The following is a 15,378-nucleotide window of genomic DNA, read 5'->3' on the forward strand; positions in this document are numbered from 1 at the left end:
TGGAAAACGTACTGAGGGTCTTTCTTTACAAATAACATCAAATGGAACATTATTCATCGCTAAGGTTCATATTTGTTGTTGTCGTTTTCTATTATATGATAACAACTTTCTAGTTATAACTGCGGGTTCCTCGCACCTGTAAATACTGATGGACTGCGAGTATATATATATATATATATATATATATATATATATATATATATATATATATATATATATATATATATATATATATATATCATTTTACATATACTTTAATTCTTACCTTAAGTCATTTATAAACACAGGTTAATCTTAATTACTCAATTACTCATATCGAAGGTGGGTCTACCCCTCACATAGCTCTTTCATCCAACATGTACCGCATGTACTTTAAAGTGTTACACAGGTTCTTCAAGAGAAAGCATAACAAGCATGAAGGTGACGTCATAATGCCTCATTGTCTCTCTCTGTGGTCTTGTGTCCTTCACCCCCCTCGGATCACGACGATTCAAAGCTTCAGATCGCAATATATATTGATCTTCCACGAGGGAGGATGATAGATTCACATGCCAAAAGGTTCCAATTCTCATTCGTCAATTCATTTCTTCCAGCTCCAGGTTATAAGACCTTCCAGCACCTTTATCTTTGGGCTGGAACGATGCTAATCTTTATGGTATCTCTCCCTCATCAGCTTAATCTTCTTAGTGAATTTAGGACATTATTCTTCAAGGTCGAACACCTCTGGATGCGTCGAGGACCACAGGCCACCCACTCGTGCACTGCTGGAGTCGTCCTTGAGCGAGCCAGAAGGAGAAGGCGTCATCGCACACGTTTGTCAAGAACTCCCAATGACCCGAGGACGACCATACCTCCTGCAGGCGGATTTACGAGGTGATCCTCCGAAGTCATCGAGAGATCAATACGTGCCACAGGATGCCCGACATCTTCCAGGGTACAGGCTGGTGGACCAGCGGCACTGAGCTTCCAGTATCCGCAAGACAGCAAAGATTAAGGAACCTGGAATTCCCACTTGCGACGGTATCCACTGAAACATTTTTACAGTGGTCTTCCGGTCCCACTGAGAGAGTCCTCTTGACACCAGGAGATCCGGAGTGCTGTGGCATACTTTTCGAGTGCCACTGTGAAAATGTACCGAGGGCTTGACTGCTTTCCGGACGTGGCCACCTCCGAGACGCAGTCCAGCAAGCCAGGAAGGACACTGCTGGACGGGGCGTCCTGGAAGTCTTCAGGAAAGGCTACAATATCTGGTAGTGGTATAGGAGGAGGAAGAGAGCCGTCACCACCGTGCTGAAGGAGGCGTGTATGGAAGGGAGGCGCCGTGTTGCAACCCTCGTAGTCGTCGCAACTCTGTAGGCAGCCCTTGACGTACCTGAGGGAGAGAAGGTCGTGCAGTGAGTTTCGCGGCAGAGACAGAGAGAGAGAGAGAGAGAGAGAGAGAGAGAGAGAGAGAGAGAGAGAGAGAGAGAGAGAGAGAGAGAGAGAGAGAGAGAGAGAGAGAGAGAGAGAGAGAGGACACCACATTACGTCACGGGAAGGGGCCATAAGGACTAATGGAGCCTCTTCCTTTTGGTGAGCAAGGATGAGGGTGGTTATACAATTGAATCTGAACATCAAAACAGAAACTATTTGGAGACTGGAAATCCCTTTATTGTGTAGAGGAGGATCTGATACCCGATGCTGCATTGATGTGAAGAGTTCCGAGTCTATGGAAGTCCCCTTAGGTGATAGGGTCGAGGTAGAGGATGATATGGTTTATATGTCCTTCTCAAAGTAGGATGGAGGAGAGTAAGGAAACTGTAGGATATGAGGAGAAGCCTTAGAGGATTTGACATGGATTGGATAAGCTTCCTTCAGAGTAATGAGAGATCAGCAGGATCGTAGGATCGTATAAGGGAAATAAGGAAACTCAATTGGCTTTATTAAGGAAGAGTATTAGGATGAGGTGCTAGGAAGGATAAGGTGCCACATCCTTGGTTATCCTGGGTATCAGAAGTAAGCAAGACACGCTTGTATGATTCCCCTCATTGTATCAGGATAGGTATAGGCTCAGGTGCTTAATCACTGACCATTTCTGGATATTAAGGAATGAAAACGAAGATCAAATCCTCCATCAATGGCTACCTCAAAATATCTCATAATCTATAAGATGAAGCCAAGTAAAGATGATGATATTCAAAGTCTCTATACAAAAATATTCTGAAGATCAAATTGATAAAGATGCCACATTGGAGCTCCATCAATGACGAATATCCAATATTGGAAACAAATTACATGATATCAATAAAATCTAAATTCCATTTACTGTTGATGAATTCCTGTACACATGACACTGGGAAATGACAGAGAGGAACTGCTGACATACCTGTACGTTGACCTCTAAGGACTAAAGAAAATAATGTTATTTTCGTTGAAACAAATAAGTATATGAATTTTAAACGTTCATCGAAAATCCTGGTTTGATTCTACTACGAAAAGTCGTTTAATTCCAGGGTCTGTAAAGGTGACCTTTAAGAAGGTTGTGTTGTGACCTGAAATAATTAAAAAAAAAAAGACACGGAATTATTCCCCTTTAACGCCAGAATGACCTCAGAATTACCCACAGAATGACCTTAGATTGACCCTATGATGACCCCCCCCTTAAAAAATGCCCTCAGGATGACCAGCATGATCCCCAGACTGCATAACCCCCATCATATCAACCCCTGAGTGACCTTTGCATAACCCAGAATAAACCCAATACGACCCCAGGAATACCCCCCCCCCCCCCCCCCCCCCAGAAACGACTCCAAAGAGCTCTGGCTGCGTCATGACTGCATAATAACCCAATCAGGGCCAAAGAGAACGACTTCTAATGTGGGCCGAAATGAACCCTGAACTCTTACATAATACTTAGTTCGAACTACAGTGAAGCAGTCTCATTCGAAGCGTTATTTGAGCTTAAGTTCATAACTACTTCGAAATTAGTTTCCCCAGGTTGAATTCTAAGCTTCTCTGAGGTAAACTTTAAAGTTGCTCGGGTCTAAGTTTACGAGTTTTTCCCACACCGAACACAGAGTTTCTCCCAGTTTGCGTCTAGAGTTTCATTGAAACCAATGCCAGGATGATCTTAGGTAAAGCTGAGTTGCATAAGGTTGAAACTACAGCTATGTGGCGACTCGTGTTGACCCAACGGATGATTCGAGCACAGTAACTGGTCAAGTAAGGTCGTCGCCAGGACTTATTAGCAAAGGTCATCAGACCGTTATAAAGGGGTCACGCCTCACTAGAATTGAATCAGAGGTCAATCAGGCTTACCAGAAGGTCATCAAAGGTCACCATTATCACACAAGAGGTCATTCAGGTTCACATGTTCAGGTTCACATGTTCTTCAACGTACAGTTCAAAAGAGGTCACACGAGGTCACTCATTGGCTATTAATGGACACCAACACTCATTACGGGATAATCTCGATAATCACAAGGTATCAGGGCAAGTCTGGGGTCAACCTGGGGTCACGGGTAGTTAAGAGAGAGATCAATTATAAACACCTCTTCTCTTCAGCTCCTCTTTATCTATCTGTTGATGAGGAAGAAGAAGAAAATAAAACAGTACAATAACATGCTTCATCTACCTCTAGTCATGCACGTGCAACACAGAACACACGAGAACACAGAGAACAACATGTGAGGGGAGAGACAGCCCAACACCAAGCAGTTCAAGTTCAAGCGAGAGAGAACAGTGGCTGTGCGTTTAAGACGTGCGCGATCACACAAGCATCGAGACATGATCAAGGATCACAAAGCGCTTGGAAGACTACCTTCTCTGTCATGAGGTTAGATAGTCGAGAGGCACGTGAGGAATAGAATACCTTTTAAGACAGTTCTAACCCACTCTTATCCATCCCCCTTCATGCTATATCTTCCTTCATTCTTATCAAAGGTTATCGCAATGACGGATCTGTATATTGACTGTAGACAAAGAGGTGAGAGTAAATTACAGTAATACATTACTGTAGGAATATCCCTCTAATTCGCGTAGAAAGTGGATGTTACGCCCAAAAAACACACATAACAAATATATATATATATATATATATATATATATAGAGAGAGAGAGAGAGAGAGAGAGAGAGGTGTGGACCACAGCCAGGAGGTCGTGAAGACATCGCTAACAGGTACGTCTGTCGATTGTCTTTCTCGGGAGACGTGAAGCACACAGCGAGGGAGACAGAGAGTGAGAGAGAGAGAGCGAGAGAGCACACCAGGTGCACGGCAGGTAGCTACAGGGTGCGTGGGGAAGACATCTGATTGAGGGGGTGAGTGGGTGGTGGCGGGTGGTGGTGCGCGACACGGTGTGTGTGTGTGTTGGGGGCAGAGAGAGGCACGGGCGGGAGACGCAACCATGTTACACCTGTTCTGAGGTTTGATGAGGTTGGCGCCAGAGAGCGGAGGAGGACGATGTGGAGGGAGGACGAGGTGGTGGGGGGGACATATTATGAAATGGACTAATTATAACATCAACAAGTCCTTTTAGCGAGGGGGTTGGGGCGGGCGGGCGGGGTGAGTGTGGAGCGGGCAGGCGTGGGGGGAGAGGTGGTCGTGAAGTGGGTGTTGGCGTAACCTATAAGCCGGCCATAACATTATCATCAAGACGTCCTCTTCGTCTATGAGCTTGAGGGGTCAAGTGAGAGGAATGAATGCGACAGGACGACACTCATGGACGATGAATGAGCCTCACTCACTGGCCGACGGACCCAACAGCCACACAGTTCAGATAACAAGTGTACTTTATCCCTCCCTCATGTTGACACATCACCACCAGGAAGATGTCCTCCCCTCTCCTTAGTGATGGGGACGGGGGGCGGGCGCATATATACATCTCATGTCGTCCACTCCCCGCCGTTCGATAAGGAAACCAAATTGAGTGGTTGTGAGGCTGGATGGGTGTACGGCCGGATCATGAGGCTCGCCAACCTTGCCTTACTTATCCTGGAAGTAGAATCCTCCGCAGTGGGACATCCGGATGATCTCGGTGTCCGTGGTTAGCGTGCCGCTGTCCAGGGCACACGACCGGATCGTTATGCTCTGTCCCGATTCTTCTGAAAAAATAAACGGCTCAGCAACAGTACGTCTCGTACGGGCGACACAACCCCACGAGAACCCTCCTGGGGCTGATGGGTTGGTGGGGACATTCCTAGTTATAATGGCAACGAGAAGAGAGAGAGAGAGAGAGAGAGAGAGAGAGAGAGAGAGAGAGAGAGAGAGAGAGAGAGAGAGAGAGAGAGAGAGAGAGCAGTGTGGTCGGCTGCCCCGGACAGAACGCAAGCGGTCGCAGAGTGGCGCCTTGAGGGAGGACGTGGTTGGGGAACTCGAGTTGATGTATCGAGTCGTCCCTCGACTACAGTCGGGCAGGTGGTGCCCCCCGTCGATCATGGTGTCTGGGGCTTCCTTAATTGTTTCTATGGTCTAAGATGACGATCTACGAGCGTCAGGGAGGCGGTTGATTGCCAGGGAAAAAAAAAAATACGCTTATACCTTTACGAGTTGTGACGGCTAACTAACCCTCCCTCACTATCTGTTCACGAGGCGTGGAGTGTACCGGATGCTGCTCATGCAAGGTGACGCAGGAACCACGGGAAACAAGGGTCAACTGAGAGGGGGAGAAACAAATGCAGTGACTTATTCTACCATAACCTCTAAGGAATGTTCATTCCACTGGTCGGTGATAAGGAACACCTGACCTAACTAGAACCTAAGATTACATCAAGAGTAATTAGACTAGCATAACCATGCTCTTACGTGGGGCTCCAGCCAGCGTCATGACCTTAATAAAGAAAAACTCTTCTAAATATTCACGAGGCAACAGCACCATTAACAATATCCTAAAACAAACATTCAGATGCTACAAAACATTCCGGTCACGTGTGGTCCGAAAGTAAGGTCCTCAATAGGGGGGGGATGGTCAGAAGACACACACCCCTGGGTCTTCAAGGAGGTGTCAACGAGCTCTTGGTATCTATCTAACGAGGGTCAGTCGTACCCCCTGGACGTCGACAATGCCGGACGCTGCCAAGCGCCACAGGTGACATCTGGCGGCCGGCCTCGTAGACACGGAACACCGCGACCAACAGAGAGGTGTCGCAGCCAACGATGATGGATGGTTGACCCCGGACGTCAGGAGTATGCCTGCTGGTTGGTGGTGATGTACGCTGAGGTCGGGAGACATCGCCAACTACTCCAGATGGTTAGGCCACGAGTACCAATCATATCCTTCGAGTTTCAGATGGTACTGGGACCCAGCAGCATACGATCATTGAGGCAAGAATGACTGCTACTAATTTGTGTCTCGATGGAGAGCTGTCAAGTCTCATGCTTGGGTAAATATGATAATAAAACGAGTCTCTACATGGCTAGCGGCGGCACATCCTTCGGTTCCAGCCACAGGCGCAAGAATCCATAACCAAATGTCCATCAGGAAACATTAGCATGTCCTACACACACACACACACACACACACATACATACAGATATCCCAGGACTTAGGAAAGGACACCTACCTGCCGGAGAGGACAAATGCCCCACAGTGGGACATCCGGGCCAACTCAGTGTCCAGTGTGAGGGAGCCAGAGTCGACAGTGCAGTCTCGGATAATCAGTGTCTGGCCATTGTCGTCTGTAATGGACAAGGGGGTTCGATGCTCGTCGCCACCACCACCACCACACCACCACAGGTGACGCTGTTGAGCAGTTGACCAACAACGCCTGTACCATGCACCAACACCACCACCTCCCCAACCTGGGGCAATCCCTCCTTCCTTCCTCTAATCCACAAGTAAAAGGGCTTTGTCTTAACCTACCCTCAGGAGGAGCAGTGGTATGAACTACTCCTTACCTCACATAATCTCATGGGGGTCACTGGACACATCTGTTAACTCTCCTTAACTTAGGATTTAACTCGAGATACCTCACCTCAATCCTCTAACTCCCCTTTTCCCATCATCCCCCTCCCCCTCACCGTCATTATCAAACTGGCAGCTAATTACATACTCCTCATTACATCCACTGCCTCTCATGACTCGTTCTGTCATTAGAGACAGTGGTTGGGGTTAACTTCACTGTAAGAAAAAAAAAAAGAAATATGTTTAGTCTGTTCCATGCACGTCCTTGATCCTTACACTGTTCAACATGTAGAAATACCTCTCTCTCTCTCTCTCTCTCTCTCTCTCTCTCTCTCTCTCTCTCTCTCTCTCTCTCTCATCAGGCAGGGTGGCATCCGAAGTCAAGATTTAAGTCAGGCCAGGCGAGCGGGTCAGACATGCTTTATGCTAACGTTCGAGACCATTCATCATACAGAGAAAATATACACATACCATAACCCTACCGACACGGCATATCATGGCGATGGTCTGATTCGGATTTCATAAATACGCTCGTGTGTTCTGTACTACGAGACTGCCTTGAGGTAGGGGCGTATATACGCTCTACCGCCACCGTCAATGATTGATAAACTACTGAACTAGTGTATGGTCGTTCGCCTGGCCTAACGACCTCCTTCCACCCATCCAGCGGGGGTAAAGAGATTAAAGAGAGGATGGATTGTGATTGTACATGTGGGACTAAACAAATGACACTCGAAAACAAATGAAACTCAATACCTTATAAATGAAACTCAATACCTTATAAATGAAACTCAATACTTTATAAATGAAACTCAATACCTTATAAATAACACTCAGTACTGGACAAATGGCATTCAATACTAGTCCTGTGACACTCAACACCTGACATACGACACCCAGCACCTAACAAATGACACTCAATAAAACATATTGACTGTGATTCTGAATACATATAATGCTACTTGATCCCAAGTGTATATATTATCACGTCACCTTCAATAAACTTAAATATCATTATCACAATATTGAAAATCATATTTTATGGCGAGCATGAGTAAATATATTTAAGGGAAAAGAAAAAGATATACACTGGTCTGGAAATACGTTCGAAAATGAAGGAGTTTAACACAGAATATAAACTACAAATCCTTATATTCTGTAAAAGCCTCACCTTATAAATTCTTTGAATTCGAGATAACTTACTGTTAGTACAAGTATAGAGTATATGGTTGGCGATAAGGATAAGAGACGATGATAAACGTTTAAGATAAGCGCAAGACTGAAGTGGCGAGTCCCTCCAAAACAGAGATGGCGAGAAAGTCTTCAGAAAGATAACAGAGATAAGATATCTGAAAAGTTTTATTTCTAAACGCGTTTGTTCGCTCACAACGTTCTTCAACACACGCAACTCATTGACAATTCGTTCACTTCAGGAGTGTACACAAGGTGATAAACAGTGGAAATAATGTGGGCAAATAATACTGTATTCAGCTGAAGTTCCTCAGTGTTTACGCTTCGTTAAAGCCCAGAGGTAGGGCAACAGAGGGCTCTGTCAACGGTAAACTTAGGGTTTACATTGATCATATATATGCAAATCAGCTGGCACCTACACACGCGAACAGACACACCGTGGTGAAGTGGTTAGCTTTACTGACTATGAGTCAACGTGAGCCAACCCCGAGGTCGGAACCTTCATGGGGTTCGAATCTTGGGGTTGGCAGTCTGCCCACACCCATCCCACGTGTTCATCCTCCCTCGGGGCTGGTCGACAAATGGACACCTGGCTTAGTCTGGGATACACACACACACACACACACACACACACACACACACACACACACACACACACCAAATCTTGTCAAGGAATTGAACCCTTGTTCCTTAGTACAGTAACGGTCAGACACAGCCATTAAGCCTACCAGTACACCCTTGGCTGACCTGTAAACAAGGCCATTGTTTACGTTGTCCACGGTGTGCAGCAGGTACGATGTAAACACTGAGATCATTTAAGGAAAAGTCAGGTAACAGAATACCTGAAGCTCTGTGATGAGGTTGTCTGCTGCAGGACAACAATAGTATCTGTGCAGATGAGGACAGGATAGTACAGTAGAAGGCTCCTCCCCACCCACTACTACAGATGAGGACAGGATAGTACAGTAGAAGGCTCCTCCCCACCCACTACTACAGATGGAGACAGGATAGTACAGTAGAAGGCTCCTCCCCACCCACTACTACAGATGGAGACAGGATAGTACAGTAGAAGGCTCCTCCCCACCCACTCCTACAGATGGAGACAGGATAGTACAGTAGAAGGCTCCTCCACACCCACTACTACAGATGGAGACAGGATAGTACAGTAGAAGGCTCCTCCCCACCCACTACTACAGATGGAGACAGGATAGTACAGTAGAAGGCTCCTCCCCACCCACCACTACAGATGGAGACAGGATAGTACAGTAGAAGGCTCCTCCCCACCCACCACTATAATGGAGACAGGATAGTACAGTAGAAGGCTCCTCCCCACCCACTACTGTAGATGGAGACAGGATAGTACAGTAGAAGGCTCTTCCCCACCCACTACTACAGATGGAGACAGGATAGTACAGTAGAAGGCTCCTCCCCACCCACCACTATAAATGGAGACAGGATAGTACAGTAGAAGGCTCTTCCCCACCCACCACTACAGATGGAGAGAGGATAGTACAGTAGAAGGCTCCTCTCCACCCACTACTACAGATGGAGACAGGATAGTACAGTAGAAGGCTCCTCCCCACCCACTACTACAGATGGAGACAGGATAGTACAGTAGAAGGCTCCTCCCCACCCACTACTACAGATGGAGACAGGATAGTACAGTAGAAGGCTCCTCCCCACCCACTACTACAGATGGAGACAGGATAGTACAGTAGAAGGCTCCTCCCCACCCACTACTACAGATGGAGACAGGATAGTACAGTAGAAGGCTCCTCCCCACCCACCACTACAGATGGAGACAGGATAGTACAGTAGAAGGCTCCTCCCCACCCACCACTATAATGGAGACAGGATAGTACAGTAGAAGGCTCCTCCCCACCCACTACTATAGATGGAGACAGGATAGTAGTGTAGAAGGCTCCTCCCCACCCACCACTATATATGGAGACAGGATAGTAAAGCAGATGGCTCCTCCCCCACACACCACTCCCTCTGGCACATCAGCGCCCCCATGTAAACATCTGTGAAGAAACACCATCTAGTTTAGAGACAATGTTTACAGTGATCCTGGCCACCACCAGCTGGTACAATGTAAACAAGGTGGTCAGTCACAACCAATGGAAAATGTTTGCTCTGTTTTTACCCTGAGTAAATTCTTCAAGCCTTCCTTCTCTTCTCATGCAGTCTACCCTCCCTGTCTCTCACAGCACTGTCACATATAAGAATGTCTGTCTATCTGTCTATCTGTCTGTCTGTCTGTCTGTCTCTCTGGGCATGTATTTCTCCGCTCGCATTTTGTCTGTTCCGCTTAACTCTTTCATCATTCCCAGTCTCTCTCTCCCTCTCAGTCTCTCTCTCTCTCTCTCTCTCTCTCTCTCTCTCTCTCTCTCTCTCTCTCTCTCTCTCTCTCTCTCTCTCAGTCTCTGTCTCTCCGTCTCTCCCTCCCTCACTCACCATATCTGCCGGCCAGCTTGATGCAGGCTGTGGCCGGGAAGAGGCCTTCCCGGCCCTTGCGTCCGGCCATACAGGGACTCTCCAACATGCCAACGGTGTAGTTGTTGTGGAAGGGGTCCTCACAGCCGGGGTTGTCCCCGTTCACAGACACACACTTGAAGCAGTCGATCCCAAGGGCGCCTGAGGAGAGAGAGAGAGAGAGAGAGAGAGAGAGAGAGAGAGAGAGAGAGAGAGAGAGAGAGAGAGAGAGAGAGAGAGAGAGAGAGAGAGAGAGAGAGAGAGAGAGAGAGGTGGACGAGGTTGAGTTAGAACATCTGAGAGATTATCACAGGTGTAGACTGTGTTTAATATGGATAATCATGATCATAATGACAGTGATAATAATAATGATAATAATAATAATAATAATAATAATAATAATAATAATAATAATAATAATAATAATAATAATAATAATCATTACACTGATAATGGTAGAAACTATGAGACAATACAGACATCATCTACCACACATTCCTGAGATCTGGATGGCAACACAGACACAGAACACACTCAGTTCACTCGAAGCCTCAGAACCTCGAGAAAAAGCTTGTCATTCATCGAGCTACACCGAGAAAACAATCTATTAGCCTACACACACACACACACACACACACACACACACACACACACACACACACACACACACCTGGAGATCCTGTGTGATTCATCTGGTCCTCCATCTTACTATCTCTGTCCAGAAGTCTTCTTCTGTCCCCCTCACCTAGCCACACTTCACGGTTCTCTCCCCTCACCTAACCACCTAATTAGGAAAGTAAGGGGAGGGCAAAGAAAGAGGGGTACAGGGAGAGTGAGAGGCCTGTTGTATGTGTGAGTGAGGGGAAGTAAGAGAGGGGCTTTCTGAAGGCGGGAGCCTCTCCCTGATGTACGACGCGTCGCAACGAGGACAAGAAGGGACGTCGGTCGTCGACAGCGGCGCGGGAGGGGCCATACTTACGTGTAAGTAGGAACTCTTGTCCAGGACCACAAGGGTTTCAAGGTGGGAGGGGGGGAGGGGAGGGGAGGGGAAGTCGGGAGATCAGGCCCTAAAGGGGCGAGGGAGGGAGGGAGGGGAAAGGGATGTAGGGGAAGGGGAGGAGGAGGAGGAGGAGGAGGAGGAGGAGGAGGTGGAAGAATCGGTTGGTCCTGAAGGGTCGAGGAGGAGGAGGAGGAGGAGACGCCTGGCCACATCATCTACCCCCGACGCTAAGGGCCTGAGAGGAGGCTGGCCCCCCTCCCTGGAGGGGCCGGCAGGAGACGACGAGAGAGAGAGAGAGAGAGAGAGAGAGAGAGAGAGAGAGAGAGAGAGAGAGAGAGAGAGAGAGAGAGAGAGAGAGAGAGAGAGAGCACACAGCTAACAGGACTCTTACTGACGTCCTTTTGTCACGCGTCCTGCCTGCTGGAAAGGTGGACCGGGACGCACGGCCCTAATTGTACTCCTGAAGGAGAAGGGAAGGGAGAGGAGGAGGGAGAGGAGAGGGAGAGGAGGAGGGGGAGAGGAGAGGGAGAGGAGGGAATGAGGAGGAGGGAGAGGAGAGGGAGAGGAGAGGGGGAGAGGAGGAGGGAGAGGAGAGGGAGAGGAGGAGGGAGAGGAGAGGGAGAGGAGGAAGGGAGAGAGGAGAGGAGCCGGCCCCGCCCCCCACGAGTGGCGCCTGGGCTTCATCGTCAGACACCACGTCAGGAAGGCGGGGGAGGGAGGGCATCACCATGACCAATGTCTCTCACCTTCGTCAGGAGGAAAGGTCGTCAGGCAGGTCCTCCCGAAGGCCATGCTCACATCACATCACAACACACACACACACACACACACACACACACATAAATGTATATATACATATACATATATCACTTATAATTACATGTAACAGAAAAAAACCAGCCTACGCAATTACAATGAATGTCACAGTTCTGGATTTAATTCTAAAAAAAAAAAAGTTGAAAAAAAGAGAAATTTTTATTTACATATTCGTATATGTTTATCCATTTATTTATTCCATGAAAACAAATGCACAGAGTTCAGCACAATACAGAGGAAGAACAGAATCGAGTGGTACGTTTCATCCTATGTAGTGTACTGTGTTGTATTCGAATCATTTATCATGTACATTAAACGAAATAACGATAATCCGGTTATTACAAGGTTTTCAATGGCTTAAGGTCAAAGGTCAAGCCAGTTATACCCAAGGTCGTAGCGCTGAGCTCAAGGGTCGTATACCGTGGTGCTCAAGGGTCGCACCGTCGTGCTCAAGGGTCGTACCGTCGTGCTCAAGGGTCGCACCGTCGTGCTCAAGGGTCGTACCGTCGTACGATGGTAGCCTGGTAGACTGTGGTCAGGTAGACTGTGGCCTGATAGACTGTGGCCTGGTAGACTTTGGCCAGGTAGAGTGTAACCAGGTAGACTTTAACCAGGTAGATGACAGCCAGGTATACTGTAGCCAGGTAGACCGTAGATTGGTATACTAGTAAACTGTAGATCAGGTAGAATACAGACTGGTTGACTGTAAACCAGGTAGACTGTGACTAACCAGGTAGACTATGGTCTGGTAGACTGGTAGATTCTGGTCACGTCTACGAGACCTTCTTCCTCCTTCTAAGTCTAAAAAAAAAAAAAAATAATTCGTATGAAAAATTTCATAATAAGAGATCAAAGTTGCTCAGAACCTTTCCAGTCATTCCTGGAATTCCAGCCATTCCCGGCTGGAACTGTAAGCAGGAGGGTCCAGGAATGTGCGTCGGGAATCTTATAAACGGGAATTAGAGGCCGGTGTATTGCTCTCCACCAATCACAGGCCTCCATTCTGATCTGGCCTCTGATTGGCCCCTTGAATTTTTCTCCCCTCTTTTTTTCCCAGTATGAAAAAACTACACAATTCTTTCGTGTAAAACTTTTTTGTCCATACTAGGGAAAGGTAGGGACAGCCTTGGACATGCCTTAGGAGTGTTGGGGGGGTCTGTGTTGGTGTTGGAGGGTGGTCTGTGTTGGTGTTGGAGGGTCAGCGTTGGTGTTGGAGGGCCTGTGCTGGGGTTAGAGGGTCTGTGTTGGTGCTGGAGGGTCTGTGTTGGTGTTGGAGGGTCAGCGTTGGTGCTGGAGGGTCAGTGTTGGTGTTGGAGAGTCATTGTAGGTGCTGGAGGGTCAGTGTAGGTGTTGGAGGGTCAGTGTTGGTGTTGGAGGGTCATTGTAGGTGTTGGAGGGTCAGTGTAGGTGTTGGAGGGTCAGTGTTGGTGTTGGAGGGTCATTGTAGGTGCTGGAGGGTCAGTGTAGGTGTTGGAGGGTCAGAGTAGGTGTTGGAGGGTCAGCGCTGGTGTTGGAGGGTCTGTGTTGGTGTTGTAGAGGCGGTGTTAGTGTTGGAGCGAAAGTGAAAGCGTTGGAGGGACAATGTTAGTGTTGGGGTGGTGGTGTTTCAAGTGTCAGAGGGGCAGTGTTAGTGCCGGGGGATTCAGCGTTAGCGTTGGAGACTCTAACACTAACTGTCGACACGTTAGAATGGTTTGTCGTCTGTTAGACTTGAGTTAGTTTGTTAGTTAGAACGGATGATTGCGAGGTATGTTGTTAGACGACGCGCCCTGAGTTAGGGCGCGTCGTCGAGAGAGAGAGAGAGAGAGAGAGAGAGAGAGAGAGAGAGAGAGAGAGAGAGAGAGAGAGAGAGAGAGAGAGAGAGAGAGAGAGAGGATCATGTTCTCAATCCTTCTCCTCCAAACTTCGTGTCCTTTCCCCTCCAAAACCACCACCATATCCTGCCCTCCTCCTCTTCTTTCCCCACTCAGACACAATATGATCTCATCCCATTTCTTTCTAATCATTCCCTTCCCCCCCTTTCCTATCACCCTCCCCTTTCAAACCCTCTCCCACCCATTTTCTCTCCCCCATTTCTTTTTTTTTTGGCTTCTCAAACATTGATTTCCTGAGTGCCATCCTTTTCCCTATCTTCATCTGTAATCTTCCCCTGGCGTGCCATTTTCTAACAACGAAATCAACAAGAAAAAAGAAAATGAAGTGAATTCTGAAATTTACATTCTTTTTAGAATTTTGACACTTTTCAGTCACCTAAGATGGGCGCATTATTGGAAGATAATATTATCTTTACTGTTTTAAGATATCACAATGACCCCCTTCGTTGCCATAGTGATAAGGCAATTATTCTAAATATATAAATATATATATATATATATATATATATATATATATATATATATATATATATATATATATATATATATATATATATAAGCAATCAATTCATTCTTTTGGACGTTAGATGGCAGGAAACAATCTCTCCACTTCTAATATGTGTGGATCTAAATCAAAACGTCCAATAATTCGTATCTATTCATCTTTACATTTCCAGAACCAACAAAAGCCTTCATGGGTTATACAGACCACAAGATTGTACTTTTGTGAAGTTTTGATACGAAAATTCCTTTCTTATTGTATGATAAATTCTTTATCCAATTCTCTCGTTATTTGACTCAAAGAAAAATCCAGGACGTGAGATTATTGTTTTTACTTTTTTGATTACATTGGTTTCGTCTCCTCTTTAGCCAATACAGTTTTTACACTTATCATAGATTATAAAACTGTTCCTATTCACTGACACCCCAGCCAGTTCCACAAGGTATCACCAGCCAGTCACTTCCATATCACCAACCAGTCAGTTCCACACGTTGGTATCGTAACAGTCGTTCGCAGTCATCCCCAGACGACACGAGAACACCAGCTGATATGAGTAAATTGCTTCCACCTGTTTCTTGCCACCTGTGAAGTTTCTCCAGTGGGCAATTAAATTCACTGTTGCCTACAAGACTAAACTATTC

General features: G+C 46.8%; 1 pseudogene; it reads right to left on the minus strand.

Annotated features, from left to right (window-relative positions):
• Window positions 1–1,096: 1,096 nt before the first annotated feature.
• The window catches only part of LOC139759925 (uncharacterized), a 104,805-nt pseudogene continuing 90,523 nt past the window's right edge, over window positions 1,097–15,378 (minus strand).

Source organism: Panulirus ornatus, chromosome 34, assembly GCF_036320965.1.
Source record: "Panulirus ornatus isolate Po-2019 chromosome 34, ASM3632096v1, whole genome shotgun sequence".
In the NCBI taxonomy this organism is placed as follows: domain Eukaryota; kingdom Metazoa; phylum Arthropoda; class Malacostraca; order Decapoda; family Palinuridae; genus Panulirus; species Panulirus ornatus.